Source organism: Amia ocellicauda, chromosome 9, assembly GCF_036373705.1.
Source record: "Amia ocellicauda isolate fAmiCal2 chromosome 9, fAmiCal2.hap1, whole genome shotgun sequence".
Lineage (NCBI taxonomy): Eukaryota > Metazoa > Chordata > Actinopteri > Amiiformes > Amiidae > Amia > Amia ocellicauda.
This window is the reverse complement of record NC_089858.1, coordinates 40,033,937-40,048,043: the sequence shown is the minus strand read 5'-3', so window position 1 is coordinate 40,048,043 and position 14,107 is coordinate 40,033,937. Positions and strand designations below refer to the sequence as shown.

Genomic DNA, 14,107 nt, shown 5'->3' with positions numbered 1-14,107 from the left:
GCAATGGAAGAAGGTGGCCTGGTCTGATGAATCACGAGTTCGTGGTGTTGACTAGGCCTCCAAATTCCCCAGATCTCAATCCAATCGAGCATCTGTGGGATGTGCTGGACAAACAAGTCCGATCCATGGAGGCCCCACCTCGCTACTTACAGGACTTAAAGGATCTGCTGCTAACGTCTTGGTGCCAGATACCACAGCACACCTTAGGTCTAGTGGAGTCCATGCCTCGACGGGTCAGGGCTGTTTTGGGACCTATAAAATATTAGGCAGGTGGTCATAATGTTATGGCTGATGTGTGTATATATATATATATATATATATATATATATTGTATATCCCAAGTAGTGGGAATTTAACATGTCAAATTATTCTTAAATTCTACATTCTACATACATATTCATATTCATATTCTATCCATTACATTCATATTTTTATTTGGAATTTGATAGAAATGTTGTCAGTACAAAATATTCATTTTACCCAAGCACATACCTATAAATAGTAAAACCAGAGAAACTGATAATTTTGCAGTGGTCTCTTATTTTTTTTCAGAGCTATATATTCACAAATTATAGTATTTTCAGTACTGAGTATTCTTGGTGTGGGTGTTTTTTACCTAAACTGTTTACTAGTTATTGTTATTATTGAATTGTGCATAGTACACTATTGACATTTGTATTTATTACTACATCTATTTCTTCAACATGTACAGTGTATGTTAAAGTGCAATACATGTTCTGTGATGTGCAATATTTAAATAGTTTTGTGTCTTTTAGCTATCTAAAAAAAAGATGGTCTTCGGCATATAGATGGGCACCACTAAAATGTTTTGTAGCAAGGTGGGGGGCCCCACAATCAAATCTTGCCTATGGCCCCCAAAAGGCTAGGGCCGGTCCTGACGTCAATTCAGTGTCTTGGAAGTCATTTAGCGCTAAATCTACCACCATTAGAGTCGGCTCTTTCAAGAGGAGCACAGCTAAAACAAAACCTGCTATTCCAGGAGGTGCTGTGCAGAATATGTATTCTTTCCATTTTGCATGGGCAGAGTGAAAGTTGAACAGAACAGAAAAGACTCAAAAGTTTAATTTGCTTGTACAGGGCTGCTGAAAAGCAGTTAACAGAGTTATATCCCACACTTCAAGGTAATTCACATTGTTTCAGTGCAATGCTCTGTAGGACCAATGGAGGGCAGTGCTTTGCAGATAATCGAAAACTATTTAATAGTCAATTTTCATTAGTATGTGATAGACACTATATATGCTCCCATGAATGGCGCTCCCATCTCTGGCACACAGGTCTAGATAGAAAGGGGTTTCCCCTAATTAGAAACATGTAAAGCTAAATGGTAAGGCTGACAGCCATTCATTACTGTGTGTTTAAGTGGTTTGTAAAGTAGCAAGGTTTATTTTAGTACCCTGGTTTGAATACTCAGCACTCTGGTGATGAGGGCAATATGATTGTGCTGTGAATTGTGTGAAGTGTTGGCTGCATTCAAAACCTGACTGTTTCAGGTCTATATTGTGGATCATTCAAAAACGGAAAGAAGCCAAGAGCCACGGACAGCCTGCCCTTCAGCACACAGACACTGTGCCACCTTCTCCCGTAAAGACAGCTGGTGAGTAAACCACTCAATAACAGGCAATAGCCGTGTGTAGAAGTGTTTTGTGCTACCCTTTCAGATTCCCATGGCATTTTATGTTTTGTATTCAAGCTTAAACCTGCTGTATAATCTTTAATATCATTACTATATACAGCACTGAAGATTTACCTACAGGAAAGCTTAGAGGGTAGCATACAATTTGACTGAACCCCACCCCACCCTCCCACAGATCCACCTTCCAGCCCACAGTCTCCTGGGATGCACGAAATACTGGAAATGATCAAGAGTGGTGTTTCATTGAGACATGTCGTGCAGAAGGTAGGACTAGTTCCTGAATCTTTTTTTTTTTCCTTTAGGCCACCTGTAAAATATGGAAGTCTTACTTTGTATGTGAACACTATAATTTGTTGCTGTTAAACCTGAGTCTACAGGAAAGCATTGATGGAGGGAAGCAACTTCTGTGCTATGAAAGCAACCTTAATCGAACAGAGGAGACTATGTGGGGACTCGATTCAAGTCTTCAAAATCATTAAACCAGAGGAGCTTTTCCAGATCTGCAGGGACACACAGACCCAGGGGCACAAATGGAAATCGGACTTCAAGGCATTCAAGACAGAAAACAGGAGACACTTCTTCACACAGAGAGTTGTCTCAATCTGGAACAAACTCCCCAGCGATGTGGTTGAAGCTGAAAACCCGGAAACATTCAAAAATAGACTTGATAGGATCCTTGGATCCTTGACCTCCTCTCGTTTGTAAACTTTCTTATGTTCTTATGATCATACAGTTTCAGCACTGAGAACTTAGCATATCCACAGGAAAGAAAAATCCTGCCAGCAGGTTATAGTGTGAGAACATCATGCAATCAAGCTTTCATTTGCTTTGGATGTCTGCAATTACAATTGAAGGAATTTCAATAGCCAGTAATCTTAATGCATAGCTGCAGGTGCTGATTGACAGTGTAGAATGAGGAACACTTAGAAAATTCCCTCTGACACCCCCCACCTTCAGCTCCCTGTTCAGATGACAAATCACTTCATAGAGACCTTATCACTGTGGATTGTTATGTTCTGAGCCGGTCTTGGGTGCTGCTGGCAGGGAGGCACCTGAACACCCCCACGTTCACCTGGCTGTCTCTAGTTTTATTACCTCTACCAGTTTAATAGAAAGGACTGAGAGCCATTTAACATCTGAGCTCCAGCTGATGTACTGCAATATTGGGATGCAGAGACCATGTGGCAACCTGTGACCTTTCCTGTCTCGCCATGTTTTTTTAGGAGAATTTCAAATACCTCACTGGCCAAGAGCCCGAACTCCAAAGCATCCTTAGAAGGAGGAGAGAGAGTGCTCATCAGTACATTTCAGGTAAAGTACTGGGCGTCAGGATGCGCAATCTGGGTTTCTGTACCAGCATGCTGTTCCATTCTTTGTAGAGCATCCTTAGAGGTTCAAATTAGTTATTTAGCCAATTACTTTATCAAAGACAACATACTTGGTTTAACAAACCCTAACACAGCTCAATAGGTCAACCATATCTCTACTGTACAGTGACTGACATGAAAGCATGCAAGGTTTGCTCATATCATGCCTCAGGTTTGAAATTGTCCATGGCAGTCAAATAACTGATTCTCAATGTAACCTGAGCTACTTGCCAGCCTACTCAAATCAGGGTCTGTCAGTTGATTGGTTTGTTTGTTTTAAATGAGATCTATCAGATGTGAAAAGTTAGAAAACAGAACAGTCTAAGAGAAGCTGAAATCAACTTAGTTTGGAGGTGAAAATGGTCTGATAGTGGCTTGAGTCCACATCTGTAGAATGAGTTTGTAGGGGAGCGTGCGGCAGAGAAGGGCTGAATCTTGGCAACTCAATGCTGTGCTGTTTGGTTGTCACATGCCTCTTGTGAGGAGGACATGTTGGAGGGCACCAGTCAGCACAGACTGCACAGCACAGCAGCACAGCAGAGGGCATTGTATGTGAGCCTGGGACAAGATTGGCAGAATGGAAAAGAAAGTGGGGAAACCAATAAGATTCCTCTTGCCTATCAGTGTGATCCACTGCAGATGTTAAGAGCTAGGTGTGAATTTTTGGCATTGGATATTTTCATCTTTTGTCCCAGGGCAGCTTCAAGTCACACTGCCTCCATGTTTAAAGGATAAACTTTAATTGGTGTGGCTGCACAATGTATTATAAATTGGTATTCTGAAATCTGAACAAATTATTATTATTATTATTATTATTATTATTATTATTATTATTATTATTATTATTATTTTTGTCATTTAGCTGACGCTCTTATCCAGGGCAACTTATATTTGTACCCATTTATACAGCTGGGCATTTTACTGGAGCAATCTAAGTGAAGTATCTTGCTCAAGGGTGCAACAGCACGCAAGGTTAATTGTGTAGTATCAGCCTACAGCCATAAAGTAGATAAGTCAGAAAGATGAATGGAAGATTGTTTTGTAATACTTATTTGAGTAAGGTGGTGAATGTTTCGGTTTTCGACCGGGGGAGGGCGTGGTCATTAGCAACTATTATTTTATTTTAAAAAGTTGTAAACGTAAATGTCAATGTTAATGAGTTTGTCTTTTTCACCCCCAGACTTGATCAAATTTAGTTGCCGTCAGCTTCTCTTGTCGACCTCATAACTCTTCTAGTGAACAAATATATAAATTAAACGCAAGTCCCGATGATGCAGAAAGCCATCCTCTCACAGCATCTGCAGACTTGCCTTTGGACTCCAATGATTTGGAGCTTCAGGTTGAGATCATATCATCCTGGGGGCCATTCTTACTGATTTGATGGCCACCTTGAAGAACCAGGGCTCTTAATTACCATTTAATTATTTTCTCTGTCTTTTTTCACTTCACAGCTGATCACTTCAAACAATTTAATCTACTCAAGATGATGTGCCCACCAAGCATTTTGCAGTGTGGAGAAAAGGCTTAAATTCACCCAATTCATTATTTTAATTTGGCCAATTAAGGAGCCGGGGGCTGAGGTGAAAAAGCCGAGCCCCTCACAGTTTGACAGGCCTGCTTTAACATTTGTTTGTATTGTATTTTACTGGACCTGAAACTGACACGCTGTTGAGATTCAATTTGTGATTTCAAGATCAGTTTCCTTGGACCTACCCCTGATTGATGTGGCAGGAGACTGAGATGGGGTTTGCCAAGTATTTGCAACTTCTTTTAGCATATTTGAAAGAAGTTCCTGGCACTTTTAAGGGAATGGATCGGTAAATCAGTAAATTTGTATAAGGGTTAAATTAAATAATTGATAGCTATGGTAGGTATTCCAGCAGTACCAGGGATGGGAACTACTGTTCTAGGCTACCTCTCAGGCTGCAAACTAGTTTTATCCTCAAATGTATTGCAGACAAAACTCCATCCAATGCAATTCATCTTTATTTCTGTAAAGCAGTGAATCACTGTCTGGCAGAAGTGGGTAATATGCTGTTGGGAATTGTAGCACTGCTGACAGTATACATTGTCACAATACACCTGAATGATGTCCCTAATGCGATTAAACAGTCAAACACTTCCAGCAAAATCTCTGAACATGCACAGTAGCTCATGCCTTATTTTCTGATTTCTCTATGGACTGCTCAACTATGTCTCTCAAACTAAACTATGTATTGTTCAATTAAATGATGTAGACACTTACCATAATAAAAGTTATGCTGCTTTTATCTCAAAGGTTGCATGTTTGTTGTGTTACTATAGTGTTTACAAATGTGCTCGTCAAAACTGAGGTGAAGTGCATTTCAGAATTAAGCCACAGGATGTCACCAAAGTATCCCAAATCGATTAAATGTTTCCTACTTAAAAACAAGCAATCCTGTAAATGCATTCTTCCAAAACACAAAGCGTAAGCTTCTGTACCATGTCTCATACCATTGTTTAAAATCAATACTTTGAAAGAGACCCAAATTTCCTTATGCCAAAATGTGGAATGATTTACTCGGGAGTGTGCAGGGGGGTGTTAGGACCTGAGAAGGGTGTAGCTTTAATTTTCCTGCTCATATTTTCTGGATTCTTTGGGCAGATTCTTGCCTATTTTCGATAAATAGACAGCGAGATAATGTTAAAGACCTCCAGAAATGTTTCTTCTTTGAAAAGAGAAATAAAAGTACAACAGCTTTTGAGTTATGTTTAACTTAATTTGTCGACACACTCCCCCAGCTGGATACATCGTAATTTGCTGGACTACCTGTGAAAAACCAAACAGTAAAATTGAGGGGAAAACTCAGGTCAAGAGTGACTCAATTTACTTAGAAGTCAATTAAATGTGTACTATACCCAACCTCAATGCTGTACGTAAAATACATTACATAAAAACTGTCCTTTTTTTTTTGTAACTAAGCTTTTGATGCAAAATCTGTTGTGTGGAGTTAAAAAACCATGCAGCACACAAAGTCACGTGTTTCAATTGGGGTTGCTGACACTGTCCATGTTGTAAATGGATGTAGCTGAACTGATTGCAAGGGCATCCCACACCAGTTGCTGATCATAGACCTTACTATGTTTTTTCTTTCTTTCAAAGATCACCAGCAAACAGTGTTGTTTTTATATTCAAAGTGGCGTTCTTTGGAAAGTTTTGCTTTCTTTCTGAGACTGCATGGTTTGGTGTGTATTGTTTGCGTGTATGGTAATATATCTGCTTTAGGCCCGGCTGTTCACATGTTGTTGAAAGGTCATGGTTAATTTGGTGCTGATACTTGAATGAGGTTTCAAAATTGCAATACTGTGCAAAGCTTTAATTATATTGTTGAGTTGCGGGCAAATCCTTTTTTTTCCAGCAAACTGTGCGTTTACAAATATTGTATAATATCTCTGTCAATACTAGCCACTGCTGCAGTCTTCCCAATTGTCTGATCCCATTCAAGGCAGTACTTGTCCTATGGCCATCTCTGGCCCTGAGCCCAGTTGTGTGTTTTTCAACTATATTTTAATTTTTAATTGCTGTATTTTCTATTTGCCAAACTGTGTATACAAAAGAGTAAGCTGTTTCAGTGTGAACCCCAAACATAAGGCCATTAAAAATATATATATTTACTTTATACACTGCACTTTATTTATGTTTTCAGTGCTCATTTGCAAATCATTGCATATTACTGCTCAACTCCTGTCATTTTACATCATTTCATATCAATATTGTAAAAATAAGGGTTTTAGTCCAAATCTAGAGGTTTAAAGTATCTGGCAACATTGCCCCTAACACTCAAAACTGACAGACCGACACACGCACTCCCCAAACACGCAGTTCCAGCTCATCAATTCCGTTGTCTGGAGCCTTGTGGAGCTTTGCAAAAGTGTGCTTTACTGAACGCTTTATTAATGTGAGTAAGTTTGTGTGTGACTGTGCACACGTGTGGGATTCAAAGTGCTGAGTCGAGTATTTGAAAATGTTTTGTGATATATTGTGATATTATTATTATTATTATTATTATTATTATTATTAACATAGTTTTATTTGTAAAGCAAGATAATGCCCATTTAATGTGTGTGTGTGTGAGAGAGACAGAGATGGGGGGGCAGAAGAGTGTTGGTGTCAAATTCCAAGTGTTGCCCAATATTTCACAGCGTCTTATCCAACTAACTACCTTCCCTGACTGCATTCAAATCAATCTCAAATTGTGCTATTCTGAAGCCTTTTAAATCCAATACAAATGCTGAGGGTGAGGCCAGCTTTGTGGTCGCTTATACAATGTGACCTTTGACTTTGAAAAAGGAAAATTGCAGACACAAAACTACCCACGAGAGTGTAGATTGGTAAGAATGAACATTAGAATGGCAAGTATATTATGTAAGAGTGTTCTCAGTCATTATTATTATTGTCCAAGTACAAGTAGAACCTTAATTCTCACTTATAGTTTGCTGCTTTATAAGAACCAATTTATCCAATTATGTCTTGGATGATTATATTTAATTGTGAAAAGTGATCATGTTGAATCACTAACAAGTGATGATGCTCTCTATCTATGTGTCTGACTATTATTACACCATGTAACATTTTTTTATTTTTTTTGTTCCTGGATAGTAAGTGTTATTTCCTAATTGCTTATGCCTCAAAAGTATAGAAAATGGCTATTATTCCCCACAAACTTTGCTTTTGTGACCAGGACAGTGATATTTCGAAATGTAACTATTTCCAGAAAGATTTACATTTAAAGATTTAGAAGCAGTATATACAGTATAATCCTAAATCTCGAAAAACTACTCGCTTCTAAATCTTTTGTAGTCATTTTTGTATAAATACATGTTAATTTGGATTCATATGTTGTTTTTTTCTGACTTTATGTGAACGAAAAGACACAAAGTTGCCCGTTTCCTCATTGGAAATAGTTACATTTCAAAATATCACTGTCCTGGTCACAAAAGCAAAGTATGTGAGGAATAATAGACATTCTCTATACTTTTGAGGCATAAGCAATTAGGAAATAACATTTACTACCCAGGAACAAAAATTGTGTTACATAGTGTTATTATTAGTAGTAGTAGAAGTTGTTTATATGCATTTTATGTGATAGGCTTGTGGCATGATGTTATATTACAGTATTGTCTTATCTGCATTGTATTGGATCCAGTGATTGAGGTACATCTGAACATGTAGTGAAAACGCAGGCAGACTCCTTGAGGTCTGGGCCCCCACTAAAGTGTTCAGTGGAAACAAGGTTTAGAAATGGACAGGGGAAGAATTTTTCTGACAAACAATGAAATGCCTTTTAGCATTTTCTCTCACTAAAGCAGAGTGAATTTCTTGATCCAAAAGTCATTTCCTGGAGGTTAAAGGGCAGACAAACAGCATGTCAAGACAAAGGGACTCTTCAGTGCATCCTCAGTAAGGTTCACAGTGGTGTTTTTTAACATAGGCCTCCAGCAACAGTGAATGGGCTGATGGTAAAGGCCTTGCTTCAAATTCATTAGAAGGACAGTGGCTTGAAAGAATGCATGGTTTGGGAACAGATGCTGAATCAGCCTATTATCAGATATAGCAGTGCTGTAAAAGAGCAGTAGTATATGCAGTGATGAATGAGCTGCAGGATAATTTATAGATCTGCGGACCCAGCGCTGATGTGAGCCCAATCATGGTCCCTGGAGGCAGGACCAACACAGCTGTCAGGTAACTCATTAGTTTGCCCCAAACACACTTTCGTTTCTAGTGTAATATGCACACTGTCGTCTATTTGTTTTACACAATTAACTATTTCCTGCTTAAAGACATGTCATGCATTCCGTAATTCTAATAATGGGAAGAAACTGTGGAAAATGTGGCAGAAAGCGTTGTGAGTTATCCCTAGAAACCTTTCCCTAACAGGACTGTTTTTATGTTTTAAGTATCAACAACAAAGCAGTAGTTTTTAAAATGGGAAACAGGCTCAAAACTGTATTGAAACATATTTTATATATTGGTTTAGTAAGTCCCAGGTTGTAGTACTAATGTGTTGTTTTTATTCAAAATTACATTTGTTTTGCCTCATCCCTTAATCCATGTGTAATGGAAAGGAAAGAGCAGATGCAGAACCTCTGAGCCGTCCAATCAGACCCATTTACACCTACTCACACACACACAAACACTATGAAGCTGTTGATAGCGGATTCCCAGTGACAAAGCAGGCAGATGTATTATCTTTAACCCCATTCACACTGAAACAAATGGCAGCTTTTTGGTGGCATTTTCTTGCCGGCAAGGTCTGTGTGAAAAGGTTTATGCTGGCATTTTGACACCAGCAACTTTCCATCTCGGGTCCTAATCTAAATGCCAGCATTTTCCCAGAAAAGTGTCTTTATGAATGGAGCACTAAAACGAACGTCGGCAAAATATAGATTTGTCATGATTGTTCTTCATTTTCTCCACAGGTCATGTCAGTGCCTGCAGTTCAGCCTCATCACATCTTTGGCGTCCAGACGGGGTGACCAACAGCCTGTGTTACTCTGATGAGAAAACTGTCATCTACCCATCGGGAAACAACTGTGTTCTCTACAACATCAATGAGAAACATCAGAAGTTCATTCCAGGTAACTGTTTCATGCTCATAAATTAAATACTAAATTGAACATCATGTTATATTTGCCTCCCCCTTCTTTTAAGAAGTGAAAAACAAACTCCCAATGGTACGAAATGAACATTGAATTGACTTTGATTTATGTGACTCTTCACCACTTCTTTCATGATTTGTTTTTTTCCCCCATTGGAAAAAATAAAATGTCTGTAAACCTAGTGTGAGTGTAAAAGCTTTTAGAATAGGGTCCTCTATGTCACTGTAGCACCTTTGTCCCATTCGCTCTGCATCATAACATTCATGAGGAAAGCTTGATTACATTTTATATTTTATCGATGGTCAATATTTAACAAGTAAACAAAAAAATGAAAAACCTCTACAACAGGTACGGAGAGCAGTCAGGGCATGGAGGCCATGGCAATCAGCCCCAACTGATGCTACCTGGCTGTGTCTGAGGGACAACAATAGGGGGAACCATCACCGTGTATGACCTAAAACACGAGCAGCACCAGAAGAGGAAAGTCCTGAGTGCCAGGGACCTCCCAGCACAGGAGTTCGTCTCCCCGGACTCCAAGTTCCTTATCGGCCAGTCGGGGACCCCAGACTGGACCCTCTGCTACTGGATGTGGGAGAAGCACAAGGTGTTGGCCTCGGTGAAGACCAGCATCACAACCAATCCTATCTATCAGGTACCGAGCAAAGCGTTATCAATGTCTGCAGTTGCACCAAACTGCTCATATGGTTGGATTTCTTAAAACATACGCCTCTCTCTCTCTCTCTCCCCCCCCCATAGGTTAGCATTAACCCTCAGGACAACACACAGATCTGTGTCAGTGGCAGGGGGGTGTTCAAGCTGTTCCACTACGCAGAGGGAGCCCTCAAACAGTCCAACAGCCAGAAGCTGGACACGCACAACGTCCTGTCCCACGCCTGGCTGTCAGCCAAGCAAGTCATCCTCGGCACGGAGACTCGGAGGCTCCTGATGATGGAGGGTGGAGATCTGCGCTGCGAAATGAGCGTGGCTCCGAAGCCCAGCACCAGAGACAGCCACAGGTACCCTACAGACCCTATACACTGATGCACTGCTTATATAGGTAACACAGATCACTCTCATGGGATTGTCTTTGAGGTCTGAAGAGCAGCCTATCGGCACAAGTAAATTCTCAAATCATCTATCTGCACTGAAGACACAATCACATAAGACCTGTATGTGCTCTTCAAGACTGAGGACCCATGGAGGTGTTTGTATATCTTCTTTGAGTCTAGATATATATTTATTTCTTTGAACCTGCTTTGCTTTGTATGCACATTCCTGTATCTCCGTCTTGAATCACGTTTTATGTTTGTTTACATTTAGCAACAAACAAGCTTACAACTCATAAACAATCATGTTCCTCTGTGCAGTTTTTTTGCTTTGTTTGTTTGTTGTTGTTTCTTGACTTGCAGTCCTCTGTTGGTTTTCTAGATCGCAGAAGAAACGTTGACGAGCCCGTCTCTGATGCCCTGCATCGCATCTCAGCCATTGCTACCTATGTCAAGGGCTTTGCATGTGTCAACAGGCCAAGGACCGTCTGTCTGTCTGAGAAGACAGAGGGGAAGGAGCGATACAGGAAAACCATGGTGATCCGGGTGAGAGAGTATTTTCTGGTATTTGCTTTTTGCTTAAAGACATCTTACCCCCTTTAGAGAAACAGATCCTTGTTTCATTTAGATCATTTAGATTATAATTAGGATATTCGACCTGTTACAGACTCCATTTGTCTTCTTTCCACAAGCCAACAGAAAGACTCAGACAGTTCTCGTCCATTTCGTCTCCGACAGCGCTCCTGTGTTTCGGTATGGAGGGATGGTATAAGAACCTGGTCTCTCTGTAGCTCCCCAGGCAGCGCATTGGTGCAGCTCTCCCAAGATTACACAGGACCAGTGCAGCAATGACCCGAGCAACGCTGAGCAGCAGGAGATTGCCACGCTGTGTTTCAACCCCTTGGAGGAGACCCTGATAACCAGCACGGACCAGGGCCGGCTCTACAGCATCACTCTCTCCTCTGCAGAGATGAGCAAGGTGCTGGAGATGAACTCCCATCCCATGCAGGCTACAATGTCAAAGTTTTCTTTTCTATTTTAGGGCCACCGCTGATCTGATGTTCTCAGCAGTTATTCAAAGACCTAGGTTATGTCTTCATATCCGGAGCCCCAAACAGAATGCATTCCTTAAGTAGTTGGCTAATCGATGTACATCTGGGTTGAAGACCTTCTGTTGCGTGAGGTTGTGCTCCACACCCCCAGGTGAAGAGGTACTCAATGCGTGCCATGTGTTTCTTTCGCATTTTGAGCTCCTGTCCCACTCCTTCCACTCCGGCCCCATCACCGGCCTGTCTGTCTGCATCTGCAAACCCCTCGTTGCCACCTGCTCCCTGGGCCGCTCGGTGCGGATCTGGAACTACGAGACCAAGTAAGTCCAGCGATGATAGATCTGGAGAGGTAATGTATGCACTATGGCTGCTGGAATGCTACTATGAAAATAACCTGACGAGTATAATGAGGAACTCTATAAAGTACAGCGTAAAAGTGCAGCAAACGTTTTTTATTTGTGTTCATCGGCTGTTTTTGTCTGTCTTTGAATCGTCAGTGACTTGGAACTCTACAAGGAATTCCATGAGAAAGCCTACAGCATCGCACTGCACCCCTCCAGCCTCTACGTCCTGGTGGGGTTCTCGGATAAACTGCTGCTGATGAATCTTCTCATCGATGACATCCAGACCTTCAGGGAGTTCAGCGTGCACGGCTGCCGAGAGGTGACCGCAGGACAGCCAACGAGACCATTTTAGTCCATTTTTTCTGTAAAGTGCAGAATCCCTACCCCTTCTCCCTGTTGTAAAATTGTACCTTCTGTAATTCGGATGCAAATTGATCTAACAGGCACCTGAAGGAAGTCAGACAGCTGTTTTCTTCATTTACCCATTGACTGGCCTCTTCCCTCCCCAGGTCACTTTCATTCACGGTGGCCACATGTTCGCAGCAGTCAACGTCATCCACATCTTCTCGACCACCAGCTTCAAGCACACGCAGACCCTCCAGGGCCACAATGGCAAGGTGAGACGAGCGTGTGCGACGGCCAGTAGTGTGCTGTCAGTGTGACACAGAGCAGCTTGCAAACTCCAGTTCTAGTTAAGGGGAAACCGCTCATGTCAATCAATACATAAGGTTTTAAATGGCAGCTAGCCCTAGACATGGGAAAGTCGCTGATTTGTCCTGATCACAGACTCGCTAATCTGCAAACTTGATGATCCGGTTGTCGATGTCAATGGCATTGCAATCATGAGGAAATAGGGAATACAGCTGAGGGCTAAGGCAGTAGCTCTGCGGTGTCCCCGTGTTGAGGACCAGAGTGGATGAAGTATAGTTTCCCCACTTTTGGCTGGCCTGCCTGTCAGGAAACCAATAATCCAGTTACAGGTGGATATGTCCAAGTCCAGGTCCCTCAATTTCTGTACCGGCCTGGCCGGGACAGTGGTTTTGAATGCCGAGCTGTAGTCAATAGACAACAGCCTGGCATACGTGCCCTTCCTGTCCAGAAGATCCGGCTACTGATACTACGGAGTCTCCAATGATGAGCCCCTTCTCAGCAGATGCGACACTGAGGGGTTCGAATCGGTTTGCGGTCTGAATGGGAGACTGGTGCACCAGAGCTCTAGCTTCAGATTGTATGCTTCAAGAGCCCCTTTTTACCGAGACCAAGCAATCGTACTGCTGTGATTATCCCCCTCAAATGTCGGGGATAGCCCTGGCTTTTCTCCCCAATGCATTTATATGGGAGACTTGGAAGAAAACAGAGAAAACCATCTAAAAATCCCACGTAAAGCCCTGAAAGTGGCCGTCAAATAGCTCTCTATCGGGCAGAACACCCCCTGTGCAGCCCAAAGCTCAGTTTGGCTTCTCTCATAGTGCCAAATGTCTTGAATATTTCCCCTGGCACCCTGGGGAAAAAACTAACAGATCCAGACCCGTACCAGGAAGTCACGGAGCAGCCAGGATGACCACGATACCAGCAAGTCTCCAGGGGTGGGTTGTACTAACACGATCAGAAAACAGGATTGGATCCAGGCTCACTGGATCTGGATCATAAAAAGGTGTTGTATAAAGCAGATCAAGATCAGGCTCCACTAATCCCTTTTTAATATATTTTTTAATACGATTATTAGCAGCGCATGCGGCAACTAAGGAATTTCCTAGTTAAATCAACTGGCTTGTCCGTCACTGGTGCGGCTATTTGAACGTCTACCACTCTAATGAAATGATGACAATAAACCTAAACCTTTAAGAAAACTATACTGTGCTGTATTGCTGACCAGTTTATTAATTAAACTTAATTGCTTAATTATTCACTATGTTTCCCAATGCATGTTAATGTCAGTGTGCTTATGCCCTTGATTTAATGTATTCTGTCAACCCGAAAAGTTGGATCACACAAAATACACAAACTTTGTAGTTTTAATATTACA

At 41.5% G+C, this 14,107-nt stretch overlaps 1 pseudogene; it reads left to right on the top strand.

The window, feature by feature from the left end:
• Positions 1-1,904: 1,904 nt before the first annotated feature.
• On the top strand, positions 1,905-13,762 carry LOC136758339 (cilia- and flagella-associated protein 57-like; annotated as a pseudogene).
• The last annotated feature ends 345 nt before the right edge of the window (positions 13,763-14,107 follow it).